The following is a 19,336-nucleotide window of genomic DNA, read 5'->3' as shown; positions in this document are numbered from 1 at the left end:
TTCAACTCACAAATGTTGCTGAATTTTATGTGTTCTTATGGTACTATTATCTGTAAGCCACCCCGAGTCCCTTTTGGGAGATTGTGGCAGGATATAAATAAAGTTGTTGTTGTTGTTGTTGTTGTTGTCCTAAGTCAAAGACTAAATCAAACTTCAACACTTGCCCATAGTATCCCAAAAGCACTAAGGTGAAATAGCATGGAGAACTTGAATTTGTATATAGCTATAGGTAAAGGTAAAGGTTTTCCCCTGACATTAAGTCCAGTCATGTTCGATTTTGGGGTTGGTGTTCATCACCATTTTGAAGCCAAAGACACCTCCAAGGTAATGTGGCCAGCATGACTGCATCGAGCACCGTTACCTTCCTGCTGGAGCAGTATCTATTGATCTACTCACATTTGCATGTTTTCAAACTGCTAGGTTGGCAGAAGCTGGGGCTGACAGCACATTAGAACCTGCAACCTTTTGGTAAGCAACTTCAGCAGCACAGCGATTTAACCCACTGCACCGCCAGGGGTACCTATATGCCTATAATGAGACCCTAAAGCTGTAAGTGTGGAATGTGAACCACAGTTCAACTTTTATGACCTTAGACATGTTCACTTGAATTAACCTGGTACTCAATTCCTAACAAAATGTGGCAAAACTCAAGCATGCATAGGAATTTAAGCATTCTATTATTTATTGATTCATATTTATATTCATTTCTCTGTCCCATTTTTTTAAAATAAAGGAGCAGAGGAGTATACAATAATTAGCAATGAATATAGAAACAGCCTTTAAGAAAAGTAGGACCAAATCTTTTGGGGGTGTAGGAACCTATCTCTAGTCTTCCCATGTTATTTCTATTCCTGCTACCAATGTTTCTGTTACAAAAATAAATCGCAAGAAGTAAAGACAAAGATCCACACAGAGGAAAAGTGTTCTTGGAGGAAAACACTGACTGCATAGGGACGCTGATGGGGAAACAAAACTTACAAACTACAGACCCACTAATAAAATCCAACAAATGCTACATTCAGCAAAGGACAAGAGGGATCCTCTCACCTTTGCAGGAGTCTACCGTATCCAATGCAGCTGTGCACAAGTCTACAGAGGGACCACCAAACACAGTTAGCATTGCCTAAACATGAATCAAGGAACATGAAAGGCACTGCAGACTAACTCAACCAGAGAAGTCAGCCATAGCAAAGCACCTGATGAACCAACCTGGACACGGCATATTATTGGAGAGCACAGAAATGCTGGACCACTTTGACAACCACTATGTCAGACTACAGAGAGAAGCCACTGAAATCCACAAGCATGTGGACAATTTCAACAGAAAGGAGGAAACTATGAATAAAATCTGGCTACCAGTATTTAAAAAACTCTAAAATCAGGACAGTAAATAAAGAGCAACATGTTAAAAAAGACAGAGGAATTCCAGACAGGAAATAATCAGGGCGAGCTAGCACTTGCATTTTTGGTTGTATTTTATTTTATTTTGTTGTTTGGGTTTGGCCTCATGTTAGCCGCTCCGAGTCCCCATCGGGGAGATGGTGGCGGGTTATAAATAAAGATTATTATTATTATTATTATTATTATTTCCCAACAAAGGATTCCCCAGGCAGGAAACAGCAAGGTTTTAAAGCTGCAAGGCCATGCAATGCTAATTTATCTATTTCGCATCAAAAGCATTGCATAAATTAGTATAAAACTGATAAAAATAGAAGGAGCGCAGGTGGCTAAATATCTTTTGACCAAAAACGGGCAACAACAATGGCATTGTCTGTAGCTTCAAACAATTCTTCCTCTGTACATGAGGCAGGGCATAGTGGACAAGCATACAGATGTGGTTATTCAGTGCTAATCAAGGTGGCCAATTGCAACCTTAACACTTGCATCAAATAGGCAAGAATTCTTTCTTCCACCCTGGACATCATTCCACAGATATATAAACCTCACTTGCCTTAGTTTCCCCACAACCTCTGAGGATGCCTGCCATAGATGTAGGTGAAATGTCAGGAGAGAATGACCATGCAGCCCGGAAAACTCACAGAACCCCACAAGAACATATCTACTTTATTAACTGGGGTATATTGGTACATAATATTACAAAAGCTAGTGCCACAGAGTTCTAAATGAGTGAGATGAATGATTATTTTCAATGGTGAAATATAAATAAATGTGCATGAGTAATACTGAAAAGACTGAAGCACCTTTCCTTAGCCTTTTACATGTAATCCTAGAAAATGCATTTGGCAGAGCTCTACACCACACCTCTGTGACATCTAGGAGGTATCTATAAACAGTATCTACAAGCTGTTGCTCATGCCCTGTTGCTATGGCAGCCCCGAGTAAAAACTAAAAATAAACAGAGGAAGGGATTTGTGCCTGCTACTTGGAAGGAAAGAGACTGTCGACAGAAAAGTTTGGGTTACACCTGGAGGAAATTAATCGAAAGCTTTGCTAAATATCTCCCATATCCTCTAATTCTGGGACAAATGACAAGGTAGGCCACTTCAAAGGCAAATAAAAAAGAAATACTGATAGCATAAGTTGCTAAATAAGAGGCGAAATGGAAAGAACTATGTAATACATACCTATTAATCAATCAAAATATAAGCAGTATAAAAATGATGTAGTCTATTATTACTTTGATGCAAAAACATCACGTTGAAATGAAAAATGAATGGAAAACAGTTGGTGTAAATCATGTGAAAGGATGCATGTCTCCACCTTTAAGGATGAAAATTAGTTTTGATTCTCTTTTGTGGTTCAAGGAGAGGCGGGTAAGAAATAAAACTATTATTATTTATCATGTCAGAAGCAAATTAAGATACAGTTATAATCTATTTAAAAACACAAAGTTAAAAACTTGGCATGATACTAAATGTCCTTTGATCAGAAGCTGGCCACTTGGGAGTGCCTCTGGTGTCGTTGTGAGATGGTCCTCCATTGTGCACGTGGCAGGGCTCAGACCTCATCGTAGTCAGTGGTCTGCTCTCCTCCACACTCGCATGTCATGGACTCCACTTTGTGGCCCCATTTCTTAAGGTTGCTCCGCATCTCGTGGTGCCAGAGCGCAGCCTGTTCAGCGTCTTCCAAGTCGCCCAGTCTCCGGTGTGCCCAAGAGTTAGTTTATCATTCGGTCTCAGCCACTGGTTGAGGTTCCGGGTTTTAGCCTGCCACTTTTGGACTCTCGCTTGTGAAGTGTTCCTGCTAGTATCTCTTTATATCTCAGGAAGCTATTTCTTGATTTAAGGCATTGGCTTGCTGGCTGATATCCAATCAGAGGATGGGCCTGAGATGTCAATGCCTTAGAATCATAGAATCATAGAATCAAAGAGTTGGAAGAGACCTCATGGGCCATCCAGTCCAACCCCCTGCCAAGAAGCAGGAATATTGCATTCAAATCACCCCTGACAGATGGCCATCCAGCCTCTGCTTAAAAGCTTCCAAAGAAGGAGCCTCCACCACACTCCGGGGCAGAGAGTTCCACTGCTGAACGGCTCTCACAGTCAGGAAGTTCTTCCTAATGTTCAGATGGAATCTCCTCTCTTGTAGTTTGAAGCCATTGTTCCGCGTCCTAGTCTCCAAGGAAGCAGAAAACAAGCTTGCTCCCTCCTCCCTGTGACTTCCTCTCACATATTTATACATGGCTATCATATCTCCTCCCAGCCTTCTCTTCTTCAGGCTAAACATGCCCAGTTCCCTAAGCCGCTCCTCATAGGGCTTGTTCTCCAGACCCTTGATCATTTTAGTCCCCCTCCTCTGGACACATTCCAGCTTGTCAATATCTCTCTTGAATTGTGGTGCCCAGAATTGGACACAATATTCCAGATGTGGTCTAACCAAAGCAGAATAGAGGGGTAGCATTACTTCCTTAGATCTAGACACTATGCTCCTATTGATGCAGGCCAAAATCCCATTGGCTTTTTTTGCCGCCACATCACATTGTTGGCTCATGTTTAACTTGTTGTCCACGAGGACTCCTTGGTCCTTTCATTTCAGGCTGCTACTTCCCGACGTATGTCAGGTGGTGCAATACTGGCTAAATAGTATTCCAGTGGCGTAGACATCCTGTGATAATGTGGTAGGTCTCATTACGAGTCACATCTACTTTTTTAATGTGATGAGATGGATTCCACACTGGGCATGCACATTCAGCAGCAGAGTAGCAAAGTGCAAGGCAAGATGTCTTCACTGTATCTGGTTTGATCCCCAGGCTGTGCCAGTCAGATTTTGTATGATGTTATTTCTGCCACCCATCTTTTGCTTGATAGTCAAACAGTGTGTCTTGTAAGTCAGAGCATGGTCCAGGGTATCTCCCAGGTATTTTGGTGTGCTGCAATGCTCCAATGGGATTCCTTCCCAGGTAATCCTCAGAGCTCGAGATAACTGTCTGTTCTTAAGATGAAACGCACACATCTGCATTTTAGGTGAATTAGGAATCAGCTGGTTTTCCGTGTAACAGGCAGTAAGAGCACCTAAAGCTTCCGAGAGCTTCTGTTCAACCATTTCAAAGGTCCTCACTTAAGCGGTGATAGCACAATCATCAGCATAGATGAAACTCTCTGTCCCTTCTGGCAGTGGCTGATAATTTTTGTAAATGTTAAACATGGATGGAGCAATCATGCTCTTCTGAGGCAGGCCGTTCTTCTTCTATTATTATTATTATTATTATTATTATTATTATTATGGAATAATCGATCTTTGAAAGATTCAGCAGAATATTTATTATGGATCTTTGAAAGATTCAGCAGAATCTTTCAAAGATCTGAAATGAGTCTAGTACTTTTAAATGTGTTCATAAAACATCTGAGCAGGGAAGTGGCCAATTTTCTTTATGATTCCAAATGATTTAGAATAAAAAGAATCATCCAACAACAGGATGAATTCATATTTAATGTTTTCACGTGATGAGAGCGTCTAGAACCCTTCACCTTTAATTCATCCTGTTGTTAGCTAATCTTTGGTAAGCAAAGATGGCAAGATACTAAGATTTTTTTCTAGCCACATTGAGAGAGCAGAAAAGGACATCACCACATTTAAACATGAAACAGTGAACTGCAATGGCTCTTTTATCATATGAACAATTTGTCATACCATTATCATGTAAAAAATCATTTTATTCTCTAATATGCACTTTCTCCCCAGCAGCAACATGGAACCATCACAAGATCTCTCCTTAATGCCAGATGTCCGACTTCAGCAGAAGTACTGGATAACAGAAGAGAGTAAAGCCAAATTGTTGACTGCTGGTGCCAAATGCTTGGAAACAGTCATTCAAAGTGAGCATTACTATGACACTGCTTCAGATGAACTAGCAATGGCAGACTTGTGGCTAAGTCAAAGAAATCAACAGTGGTGCCTTATAGTGGGATCTCAGAAGGAAACAGTGGGAGAAAATCCCATAGAATCAGTCCCGTGTCGGAACAGAAGAGATAATGTTACTAATGCTCAACTCATGGTTCACAAAGATTTAGATAAGCAATCAAGAGAATCGGCATTGCTTAATAATCAAAACAATCACCAGCATGATTCCAATGAATCTCGAGCAGATTCAGAAATGAATTCTACATACACAGAGATTGTGAAAGAGAGTGACATAATTACATATCTAGCAGATTTCTTTAACATAGATTTGAAAGCGGAAGGAGGTGGGAACATGGGTATGGAAGACTTTTTGCGGAGAGCTGGGATCCAGCATTATGCAACCAATCATATTATTAATCAAGCAACATATCAGCTGAGTAACAAGTACACAATTATAATTCAAAGGAATGAATACTCTTCGAAAGAGTCTGCAACTGTTCTGCTAGATGTGGACATCTCAAACATTTGCACAGGTTTTGAAGAACTTGAGAAGCTGGGAAATTACCTGGGATTTATTCAAAGTGAGCATGCCAAATCAGACAACATGACCACAAAATACTCCAGTTTTCAAACAACCTTCTGATTGTTTTTGAAAGCTTTCATGGCCAGAATCACTGGGTTGCTGAGCTGTATGGTCATGTTCCAGAAGCATTCTCTCCTGATGTTTCACCCACATCTATGGCAAGCATCCTCAGAGGTTGTGAGGTCTGTTGGAAACTAGGCAAGTGGGGTTTATATATCTGTGGAATATGTCCAGGGTGGAGAAAAAACTATTGTTTGTTGGAGGCACTGACTGCGTAGGGAAGCTGATGAAGAAAGGTAAAGATAGATAAAGGTTTCCCCCTGACATTAAGTCCAGTCATGTTTGACTCTGGAATGTGGTACTTATCTCCACTTCTAAGCTGAAGAGCCAGCATTGTCTGTAGACACCTCCAAGGTCATGTAGCTGGAATGACTGCATGGAGCACCGTTACCTTCCCACCGGAGTGGTACCTATTGATCTACTCACATTTGCATGTTTTCGAACTGCTAGGTTGGCAGAAGCTGGAGCTGACAGCGGATGCTCACGCCACTCCCCGGATTTGAACCTGCGACCTTTCGGTCAACAAGCTTAGCAGCTTAACCCACTGTGCCACTGGAGAAACAAAACCTATAAACTATCTATAGACCCACTAAGAAAATCCAACAAATGTTATGTTCAGCAAAGGACAAAAGGGATCCTCTCACCTTTGTAGGAGTCTGCCGGATACCATGCAGCTGTGGACAAGTCTACATAGAGAGACCACTAAATGCAGCAGCATTGCCCAAACATGAATCAAGGAACATGAAAGGCACTGCAGACTAACTCAGCCATAGCAGAGCACCAGATAAACAAACCTGGACAGGGCATATTATTGGAGAACACAGGAATGCTGGACTACTCTCACAACCACAATGTCAGACTACACAGAGAAGACACTGAAATCCACAAGCATGTGGACAATTTCAACAGAAAGAAGGAAACCATGAAAATGAACAAAATCTGGCTACCAGTATTTAAAAAACTCTAAAATCAGGACAGTAAACAAAGGGCATACACTCAAAAAACAGAGGAATTCTAGAGAGGAAACAATCAGGGATAGCTAACACATCCAAACAAAGGATTCCCTCAGGAAGCAGGCAAGCTTTGAAGCTGCAAGGCCATTCAGTTCTAATCAAGCTGGCCAATTGCAACATTCACACTTGCCTCCAACAGACTAGAGTTCTTTCTCCTACCCTGGACATTCCACAGATATATAAACCTCACTTGCCTCACAACCTCTGAGGATGCTCTGCCACAGATGTGGGTTAAAGAGAATGCTTTTGGAACATGGCCAAACAGCCCAGAAAACTCACATCAACCCAACCTTCTGATTATTACTTAATAGTTATTTAGGTATATTATTATGAGAACACTTCGATAATATTATTTGTGGCTTTACAAAAATTAAGCCCATTAATGTGTGTAACGGAATACTTTGCAGCACGAAAATGCAGATTTATGGCAACAGCAGCAGTACAACTAGTGTCAGCAGTAATCTATGAATAGCACACTTAATAGTTGCTGGGGAGAGAGGCATTCAAGGGAGTGCTGCTGAAATCAACTGCTTTAGATTTGGTTCTTCTTTTACAAACTGCACTGGTGGCTGTATGGTAGTTCAGTTAAATAAATCTGTCAACTAACCAGACAATCTTTTTATTCAGCAATGCTGCAGAAAATCATGATGTCTACAGAAAATATCTGTCTTTGGCAAACAGGGATCCCAACAATTATGATCGAATTGCTCTCTGCCATTTCTTGCAAATGAATACATTATGATTTGATACAATTCTGGCACCCAAGATGTGCACATTCAGCCACTCTTATTACTGTAATATCAGAGCAGAAAGTCTGCTAGATTTGGCATTTTTTCATTTAGCAATTTGAGAGGCTGATGTACTATGGGACATTTGCTGACATTTTTGAATATATGTTTAATTAATGAGTTTCTGCTATTTCTTAAATTGTCACTTTCAGCACATTTAAATCTGAAATTCAACTTTCACTGTCATGTCAGCATTTAGCTTCTTATTCCCTACTGTAAGAAAGCCAAAGAATTTAGAAAAAGAGGATCAAGGAGCACTATCTCAATAATACCTTAACCTGGGAACAACCAATATTTACAGGCCTAAGTCAAATGATTAGTCCCATCAAGAATACAGAATCAATGGAGATTTGGTAAATCAACAATCAAACCATATTGTCTGGGATTTATGAACTGTAGTCTTCAAATAACTTATGCAAGGCCTGACTTCAGAGCTTATAATTTCCTACTTCTAAATGTTGGGAGCTAAACAATGTTTTGACAATTGAGCAAGGAGATCTTCTGCTTGGGAAATGTCAATATTGCATATCCTGATGCATTCTGCCATACTGAATTTAGCTAATGTATTAGCAATTCCACTGAAATATTTTATAACAATGTATGCCATTAATCTACTCACCATGTTGGCACTGTATTTATAATGAAAATGTTATTTATTTATTTATTTATTTACTATATTTATATCCCACTTTTTCTCACCCAAAAGGGGATTCAAAGCAGCTCACAGTATGGCAATATTCAATGCCATAGATACAAACAGGTAAAAAAGCAATACATCATATGCAAAGACAGAATAAAAACAAATAAATACTATAAACTGTTAAAAGTAATAAAACCAAGTCAGAGTGGTCGCTTGTATTGCTGCACTTATCCAAATGCCTCCTTGCACAACCAGGTATTTACTCTTTTCCCGAGTTAAAAGCCATAATGAAATAAAGAACAGTGGAAGAAACGAAGTCTTTTTCAAAATTCTCTCTGTGTTCATTACATGGGTTTTAATTTACAGTTTCAACACAAATTAATATGCAACCTCAATGGCACAAGTGAACCTTGAAGCTTTTGAAATGCCACTAGCTCTTTCATTATCGAAAACTGTTACCCAACCATAACTCGCGTTCTTATCATTTTATGCGCTAATTTATGACAGTGCATAAGTGCAATAACTAGTACAATTACATTAAATACAAGCCGAGGAGTTTAGTTTCGAGATACGGACCTAACAGGGCTCATTCACTCCCATTCCATAGCCTAGTACAGTGTTTCTCAATCTTCCTAATTCAGGCTCCTTACACACAGCTGAATAAAATCCCAAATTATCTGCTTTGAACTGGGATATATGGCAATGTGGACTCAACCCAGTTCAAAGCAGATATTGTGGGTTATTCTTCCCTCATATTCTGAGTTATATGGCTGTGTGGAAGGGCCCTAAGTTGTGGTTAATTTTAACGGCAGGCAAAATGAGAAAAAAGGCAAAAAAAAAGGACAATACTTTAAAACACAAAGTTATGTAAAGAGTAACATTTTATTTAAAAGAAGGATACAGGTTTCAACTTTTTTTTAGTAAATATAGTGTTCCAGACTCAACAACATTGAATGAATAAACACAAACAAGGTCATATAAAATTAAATTAGAGACACTTAGATTAGTTACTAGACACATGCAGCAAGCAACAGTAACAAACAGAAAAACATTATAACAGATAATTATGGATACATAGTGCCTTATAGCTAAGTAAACTCACCAAAATATTATGGCCAACAGTAAACAAAAGCACCTAAATACATTATAAATGTAAGATGAAAGGCTTTATGTGAAATCAGAAAATTACTGATTTGAGATGGTTCATTAAAAGTGGTACTCATACATGAAATATGGACTGTTATCACCAAAACTGCATGTACATAAAATACAGAAAGGGAGATTATGTCTGGTTCAACAGCAGTATGTGTGAAAAATATCTTGGAGTCTTTGTGGACAAGTTAAATATGAGCCAACAATGTGATCCGGCAGCTAAAAAAGCCAGTGGGATTTGGCCTGTATATATAGGAGATCCAGGGAAGTCATGCTACCCCTCTATACTATCTTGGTCAGACCACCCCTGGAATAGTGTCCAATTCTGGGCACCACAATTGTAGGGAGATGTTGACAAGCTGGAATGTGTGCAGAGGAGAGCAACTCAAAGGATCAAGGGTCGCCCTGTGAGGAGCAGCTTAAAGAGCTGGGCACGTTTAGCCTGCAGAAGAAAAGGCTAAGAGAAGACATGACGAGGGCCATGGATAAAGATGTGAGGGAAAATCACAGGGAGAAGGAAGCAAGCTTGTTTTCTGTTGCCCTAGAGACTAGGACACAATGGATCAATGGCTTCAAATGACAGAAAAGGAGATTCCACCTGAACATTAGGAAGAACTTCCTAACTATGAGAGAGATATGTTCAGCAGTGGAACTCTCTGCTCTGGAGTGTGGTGGAGGCTCCTTCTTTGGAGGCTTTTAAACAGAGGCTGGATGGCCACCTGTCGGGGATGCTTTGAATGCAATTTTCCTGCTTCTTGGCAGAAAGGGGTTGGACTGGATAGCCCAAGAGGTCTCTTCCAACTCTAGGATTCTATGATTCATTGAACCAGCTCTTTATATTTCTTATCCCAACATCTAGATAAGAACAGTATAGTTTCCTATCTGGAATGGTGTTTGGAATTAAAGTTGAGTTCTGAACGCCTGTGGTAGAGCTGAAATATTATATTTTTTGACAGGATGATGGAATAAAAACAAACGACCATGTCCCTGTGCTAGCATACTGATCATACACTTCCAGTCTTGAAGTTTAGGTACAATGCAAGATTGTATGTGTTTGGCAAGGAAAGCAACGCAAACGCACCTGCAAAACTGGCCTGCTAGCAAACATAGTAATAATGACTGAATTATAACTCACAGTAACATATTTAGGGATTTCTAGGTCAAAAATAGCACCTTGAATTGAGCTCAGAAGCAGTTTAAAAACTAGTGCCATTGCTGGAAAATGAGTAGTATGTTGTTCCTAAAACACACACCTGACAACACGAACTGTAGCTTTCAAATGTGCTTCAGGGAAACTCCACACTAGAGCACATTACAGTAATCTAATCCGCAGTAATTAAGGCACATATAACTGTAGCCAAATTTGTCCTCCCTCAAAAGAAAGGCAATTGGCCCACTTTCAAGCTATAAACATCGCTCTAGACTTTCATACAGAGCATAACCCCATCAGAAGCAGGTGGAATTTCAATCCTAGGTTACAATTCCCAATGATTTCCATCATGTCTGGACTGAGCCACAATTTATTCACTCATACTCAGTCCTTCACTGCATTCAGAGATAATGCTGTACACTATGCTACACTGTTAAACCAACATTTTTATTAGAAGCAGGGCCAAAACCACTATTCTCAGATTGCCAGATTTGAGGGCAAAAAATATTAAAATGTGAGGTGATATTATTGAATAAGCTACAATTAAAGAATCCATCTCCAGCATCTAAAAATTGGTCTGCCCAATAGTCACTGGTCAGAAATCCTAAATGTCTCTTATTTCAAACCACTATTTTCTTTTGTCTAGGACTGGCATAATGGTCAATTGGTTATTTTATTTATTGTGTCAGAAGCCAATTGAGAATGCAGTAATAATTTATAGAAAAACCACAAACAGAGTTAAAAGCTTGGCATTGTACTAAATTTCCGTTGACCAAAAGCTGGCCACTTGGGAGTGCCTCTGGTGTCGATGTGAGAAGGTTATCCACTGTGAATGTGGCAGGGCTCAGACTGCATTGTAGTAGGTGGTCTGTAGGTGGACTTCACTTTGTGGCCCTGTTTCTTAAGGTTAGCTCTGCATCTCGTGGTGCCAAAGCACAGTCTATGCAGCACCTTCCAAGTCGCCCAGTCTTCTGTGTGCCCAGGAGGGAGTTTCTCATCCAGTCACTGCCATTGATTGAGATTCCTGGTTTTAACTTGCCACTTTTTTACTGTCGCTTGCTGAGCTGTTCCTGCAAGTATCTCTGTAGATCTTAGGAAGCTATTTCTGAATTTAAGATGTTGGCTTGCTGATTGATACCTGAACAGAGGATGGGCCGGAGATGTCAATGTCTTGGTCCATTCATTACAGACTGCTACTTCCCAACAGATATCAGGTGGTGCAACAGTATAATTTCTCCAGTGGTGTAGGGTGTAGACATCATGTAATCATGCGGCATGTCTCATTGAAAGCCACATCCATTGTTTTAACGTGGTGAGATGTGTTCCACACTGGGCATATGTATTCAGCAGCAGAATGACAAAGCACAAGGGCAGATGTCTTTACTCTGTCTGGTTTTGATCCCCCAGGTTGTGACAGTCAACTTTCGTACAATATTATTTCTAGCACCCACTTTTTGCTTGATATTCAAGCAGTGCTTCTTGTAAGTCAGAGCATGGTGGAGAGTAACTCCCAGGTATTTTGGTGTGCTGAAATGCTCCTGTGGGATTCCTTTCCAGGTAATCCTCAGAGGTCAAGATGCTTGTCTGTTTTAGATGGATTAAGAATCAGCTGGTTCCCCCTGTAATAGGCAGTAAGAGCATCTAAAACTTCAGAGAGCTTCTGTTCAATCATTTCAAAACTCTATGCTTGAGAGATGATGCCACGATCGTCAGCACACTTCTTGTCCCTTCTGGCATTGATTGGTCATTTGCATAAATGTTAAACATTGATGGAGCAAGAACGCTCCCCTGAGGTAGGCCATTCTTTTGTTTTCTCCATCTGCTTCTCTACCCCCGGACCTCAACAAAAAAGCTCCTGTTTTGTAGCTGATTTCCTATGAAGCGGGTGAGGTGGTAATCCTTTGTGATATCATACATATCATTTCTCAGGCAAAGGCAATGATTTACAGTATCATAATCTGCTGACAGGTCTATAAAGACAGCTCCTGTAATCTGCTGTTTTTCAAAACCATATTCTATGTGTTGAGTCAGGGTCAGCACTTGTGATGTGCAGCTTTTCCCTTTCCTGTAACCAATATCTATTACTTCATGAAGTCAAATATTTCACATAGCAATTTGTAGGCACCTCCAGTAAGAAGAGAAACTCTATAGATACTACCTACCAATGAAATTCTAATAATCCCTGACAATTTGTATCATTATTACAACTGTGACTTTTAATTCTTAGAAGTATCAAACCTGTTGATGAGACTATTGTAAAATTTCAGGGTTTTTAAAAACAATTTTAACCTAATCTTCTTATACAAAAGTCTAACAGTAATTCCACTATATTAATGGAACTTGTCTTAAAATGGTAAATTCAGGAATGACAATAATACTGTTTTAATATCAAAAAGATATATGGAATAACAAAAATATCAACATAATTTTCACTACCTTCATCTTTCTTAATTTCAGAACTCTATCATACAGCTTCAAATTAATTTATTCTTGCCAATACAAATCAACCTGCTTTTTCACCAAAGTAGATTACACAACACAAAGTGATATAACTGGCTACAGTTGCATTAATGTACCATTGTTTGCAGCAAGAAATACAATATAGCAGACAGGTTAAGATAAAGATCAATGGGTTGTGAAATGGATTAGACAATAAGGTAAGGAGAAATTAAATTTAAAGCCATCTATCTCAAAGCCTGATAGTGAAAAGCTAAACATATTGACTCAAGAGCAGTTGCCCCATCCTATGTTAGAATATTCAGCCCTCTGCCTTCACTATGGTTAGGGGCACAAGACCCTCATGAAAAGGAAAAGCCAAAGAAAAAGAAAAGAAAAGAAAGATCTATTTTTTACCTGAGAGAATGCCTAAGAATCTATAGGTCTTCCAGCATAAATTTGTGGTTGATGTCTACTGAAAGCCGATGACAGAATCACATTGAACGAAGCATGATTGGCAGAAGTTAAGCACAGAACTATACTAGAGGACCTAAAGATTTCTAGAGACAACAAATTTGTCGATAATCAAATCTATAAAAGTAAAAAATGGTGGACGGACCACTCTACACTGACAAGAATACAACTGTAAGTATTTGGGAAATGCTTTCCAACAAGAGGAGCATGCATACCCATGAAATCATCAGCATGATCTTCTCATCCATGGATCATAGAATCATAGAGTTGGAAGAAACCTCATGGACCATGTAGTCCAAACCCCTGCCATGCAGAAAAAGCACCCCTGACAGATGGCCATCCAGCCTCTGTTTAAAAGCCTCCAAAGAAGAAGTTTTCATCACGCTCCAGGGCAGAGAGCTCCACTGCTGAACCACTCTGCTGGAATCTCCTTTCCTGTAGTTTGGCGCCATTGTTCCATTGCGTCCTAGTCTCCAGGGCAGCCAGAAAACAAGGCTACTCCCTACTCCTTATTACTTCCCCTCACATATTTATCCATGGACTTTATCATGTCTCCTTTCAGCCTTCTCTTCTGCAGGCTAAACATGCCCAGCTCTTTCAGCTGCTCAGGTTTGTTCTCCAGACCCTTGATCATTTGAGTCACCCTCTCTGGACACATTCCAGCTTGTGAACACCTCCAATTTATTTATTTAATTTATATCCTGCCCTTCTCAGCGAAGGGGACTCGGGGCAGCTCACAACAAGGGCACAATTTGATATTGCAGTGCCCAGAATTGAACACAGTGTGATTCCAGGTGTGATCTGACCAAGGCAGAATAGAGGGGTAGCAAGACTTCCTTGGATCTAGGCACTAGACTCTTATTGATGCAGGCCAAAATTTCATTGGCTTTTTAAGCTACTGCATGACATTGTTGACTCATGTTCACCTTCCTGTCCATGAGAACTCCTAGATATTATTCACACATACTGCTGTTGAGTCAGGTATCGCCCATTCTGTATCTTTGCATTTCATATATTCTGCTTAAGTGGCGTATCTTGCATTTCTCCCTATTGAACCTCATTGTGTTAGCTTTGGCCAATAATCTCTCTTTACCTGTTAAGATTGTTTTGAATTCTGCTCCTGTCTTCTGGAGTATTGGCTCTCCCTCCCAATTTGGTCCCGTTTGCAAACTTGATGATCATGCCTTCTAACCCTTCACCTAAGTCATTAACAAAGATGTTGAACAGAACCGAGCCCAGATGGAACCCTGCTTATGGCACTCAACTAGTCACTTCTTGCAAGGGTGAAGAGGGAGCATTGGTGATCACCCTTTGGGTTCGTTCTCTTATCCAATTACAGATCCACCACACCATGGTTTTGCCTAGCCCACACTGGACTACTTTCCTTGCCAGAAGGTCATGGGGGACCTTGTTGAAGGAAGGCCTTGCTGAAATCAAGATATGCTACATACATCGTGTTCCCTACATATACCCAGATCACTTAAGTGCCAAATGGATGAGGTGTAATGTCCTCACTAACAAAAGTTAAATGTGCAATTTGCATTTTATCTGTTCCTCCCTATTATCATAGTTGAATGAGAAGGGTAAGAGAAAGGCCTCTTGACATAGAAATAACTACTTGTACATATGAATGGTTGACATCTGAGGAATGCTGCTCTGACTACTAAAGTGCAATGGACTGGGACATTTTTTATCATACAGAGGTTGGGTTCTCTTCAGAAGTCACACCTTTGGGCAGGTAGTTGTTGGTATGCAGTAGCCTATAGAAACCATACTACAAAGTTCTGAAAAGCAGGATGGAAGACTCCCCTTTAAAGAACAGCAAAGAGCCTGTAGAACAGTAGTTCTCAGTCTTCCTAATGCCGTGACCCCTTAATACAGTTCTTCATATTGTGGTGACCCCCAACCATAACATTATTTTCGTTGCTACTTCACAATTGTAATTTTGCTACTGTTATGAATAATAATGAAAATATCTGATATCCAGGATGTATTTTCATTCACTGGCACAAATACCCAATACACCCAAATTTGAATACTAGTTGGGTTTGGAACAGGGTGGGATTGATTTTGTCATTTGGGAGTTGTAGTTGCTAGGATTTATAGTTCAGTTACAATCAAAGAACATTCTGAACTCCACCAGCGATGGAATTGAACCCAACTTGGCACACAGAACTCCCACGACCAAGAGAAAATACTGGAAGGGTTTGGTGGGCATTGACCTTGAGTTTTGGAGTTATACCTACATCCAGAGAGCATTGTGGACTCAAAACATGATGGATCTGGACCAAACTTGGCACGAATACCTAATACGCACAAATGTGAACACTGGTGGAGTTTGGGGAAAATACACATTGACATTTGGGAGTTGCTGGGATTTATAGTTCATCTACAATCAAAGAGCATTCTGAATCCCACCAACAATAGGATTGGGCCAGACTTCCCACACAGAACCCTTATGACCAACAAAAAATACTGTGTTTTCTGATGGTCTTTGGTGAGCCCTCTAATACCTCCAGGTGTCCCAATCCCCAGGTTGAGAAACACTGCTGTAGAACCTGGTTTGAAGATATATACATGCATTTCTTCACTCTATCATGCATCACAAGAAAAGATAGCTAAAGAATCAGAATAACCACTGTCATCCTGGACTAGGGCAAAGGAGGGAACCAAAGTGACACGCTTGACCTATAAACTCCCCCAAAGGATCTATGGTGGACTAGATGTCAGTATGATCCATAAAGACTGCTAGTATACTCTTCTGAATGGCAAAACAACAACAATGTAATGTTTGTTACAGTTCCCTGTCCCTTTTCAAACTAACTGGATACAAATTGCATATATAAAAACAGAAAGTGTTTATTACACTTCCTGTTCCCTTCTCAAACAAATTGGACAAAAGTTGCGTACATGAAAATACACAGAGGTTTGAATCCAGTTGTAGTTCCCAACTAGAATAGGCCCATGGGATCATGAATACTGACTCACCATTGATTAAATGGGTTTACTCTACTCAGGACTAACTGAGCCCAAAATTCGTCTGTAAGTATTTTAATCTCAAGGAAAGACTAGGAACAATGCTGGAATCACTGTATTCAATCACAAGGAGAGTATTTTGAAAGGGATAGACTTTGCATGTTCAATATGAAATTATTACTTTTTGGATAGACCACATATACATATAGACATGTACATATATAACATATTTATTATGCCTGTATACATGTGTGTGATATAGCTAGCACAAATCTATGATACATATGTGTGTATGTGTACAGTAATGTTATATGTGTGTATATATATTCGTGCGTATATGTTTACGCACATTTGTGCATAAACATATACACACATGAATATATATACACACATATAACATTATTTGTGACATACACATTTATACATATGATGATGACACAAATATCATACTCACACGTGTATAAATATCTGTGGATGTGAGAAATAGTGTTATATCTGTATACATGTGTACACACATACATATAATTTGTGACATACATATATATTTATACATGTTTGCATGACACACATTTATACACATGTATTACATTATTTGTGACATACATATAGTTAGCCATATGTATATATGTCATATTTGTGTAAATATCATATACACATGTGTATGTCACAGATGTTATATATGAATATATGTATATATATGTATACATGTGTACACACATACATATAATTTGTGATATGCACATATATTTATACGTGTGTGACACACATATATACACATGTATAACATTTGTGACATACAGATATTTACACATGTATGACATCTTGTATACACAATATGTATAAATATACGTGTATGTGTGTGTGTGTGTATATGTATATGTATATATATATATATATATACATGTGTGTATACACATCCCCATATATAATATTCATGGCATACACACATATTTTTAAACATGTATGACATATCGCACATGTATAAATATATGTGTATGTCACAAATAATGTTATATATGTGTGTTATATATACTTGCATGTATGTATACACATTCATATAAATAATATTCATGATATGCACACATATTTTTAAACATGATAAATCACACATGTATAAATATCACTATATGTCACCAATAATATTATATATGTGTGTTATATATACTTACATGTGTGTATACACATCCATATATATAATACTCATGACATACACATCTATTTAGACATGTATAACGTATCATACACAAAAATCAGTGTATGTCACTGGTCATTTTATATATGTGTGTCTATATATCTATATTGATACGTTTGTATATATACACACATAAATATATTTATACATGTCTGTATGATATATCATACACACATGTATAAATATCTGTGCATGTCACAGATGTTATATATGTGTGTGTGTATATATATATATATATATATAACTTATCATACACAAATATCAGTATATGTCAGTGATCATTTTATATATGTGTGTCTATATATATATATGTTTGTGTATACACACACATAAATATATTTATACATGTCTGTATGATATATCATACACATATGTATACATCTATGTGCATGTCACAGATAATGTTACATAAGTGTGTATATATATACATGCGTGTACATACACACACACACACACACATATATATATATGTGTGTGTGTGTCATACACATATCATACACACATGTATAAATAATATATGTGTATGTCACAAATAATATCATAGAGAGATAAGGGCCAATATTGGGCCTCCAGGGGTTTGGGACTCCAACTCCCACAATTCCTAACAGCCTACCGGCTGTTAGGAATTGTGGGAGTTGGAGTCCAAACCCCTGGAGGCCTAGTTTGGCCATGCTTGCTCTATAGGCACAGGCCACAAGGTATATATAGTCACCTGAGGGTCGCAGGTGCCTCCAGGAGCCTGAAGCGTGGGAAGAGGAGTCCTGCTCACCTCTGAGGGCCAGGGCGCATGCGCAGAGCGGGGCACAGGTGGGCCCTTCAGCTCCTCAGCCTTTCCGCGGGGCGGGCCTTCTCCTCACCTGCCCCGGGGTCCGGCCTGCCCTTGGAGCCTCCTCAGCCACCTTCCACGCCGAGGACGAGGAGGAAGGGGACGGGGCCGAGCCGAGGCTGAGGGGAACAACGCTCCGAGGCGCCCGAGGAGGGCAGCGGCGACGACGAGGGGAGACACTGAAGGACAAGCCGGGCCCCCAATCCCCGAAAGGCTCCTGCCGGGCGTTGACCAATCGGAGCGAGGCGGAGGCGGGGATATGCAAATTTAGAGTCGGAATGCGCAGCAGCCTCGAGACGGGGCAGGGAGCGAGGAGCGCGCATGCGCATTCCTGCCCGCAGGTGTCCGTTGGAAGCAGCACCTCAGCCTGAGGAGAATTGGAGGAGCGGGAAATTAAAGGGAAAATCTACGAAAAAGGGGGGTCTGGGAAATTAAATGGTGGTTTAGTAGGGAAAATCGACACAATGGGCCCATAATGCCATATTAGGATGTATAAAAACCGAAGAAAAGGGCTGTCAGAAGGAACAGAGAGAGTTTCATCTATGCCGACGATCGTGCCATCACCGCTCAAGCAGGGAGCTTTGAAATGGTTGAACGAAAGCTCTCTGAAGCTTGCTCCATCAATGTTCAATATGTACAGACATTATCAGCCACTGCCAGAAGGGACACAGAGTTTCATCTATGCCGACGATCGTGCCATCACCGCTCAAGCAGGGAGCTTTGAAATGGTTGAACGAAAGCTCTC

The 19,336-nt window shown here is 39.8% G+C and overlaps 1 protein-coding gene across 8 annotated transcripts in view; it reads right to left on the bottom strand.

Annotated features, from left to right (window-relative positions):
• RALGPS1 (Ral GEF with PH domain and SH3 binding motif 1) overlaps positions 1 to 18,800 on the bottom strand; it is a 209,094-nt gene extending 190,294 nt beyond the window's left edge. For 3 of the 8 annotated variants that reach the window (XM_060757388.2, XM_060757392.2, XM_060757390.2), the window contains exon 1: positions 18,478 to 18,800. The gene's annotated coding sequence lies outside the window, so the exon portion shown is untranslated. The remainder of the gene's footprint in view (positions 1 to 18,477) is intronic. The other 5 variants (XM_060757391.2, XM_060757393.2, XM_060757394.2 and 2 more) reach the window with 3 other exon arrangements.
• Positions 18,801 to 19,336: the final 536 nt, after the last annotated feature.

This window comes from Anolis sagrei, chromosome 11, assembly GCF_037176765.1.
Source record: "Anolis sagrei isolate rAnoSag1 chromosome 11, rAnoSag1.mat, whole genome shotgun sequence".
Classification (NCBI taxonomy): domain Eukaryota; kingdom Metazoa; phylum Chordata; class Lepidosauria; order Squamata; family Dactyloidae; genus Anolis; species Anolis sagrei.
Note: the sequence above shows the minus strand (reverse complement) of the source record. Positions and strands in the feature narration are given on the sequence as shown.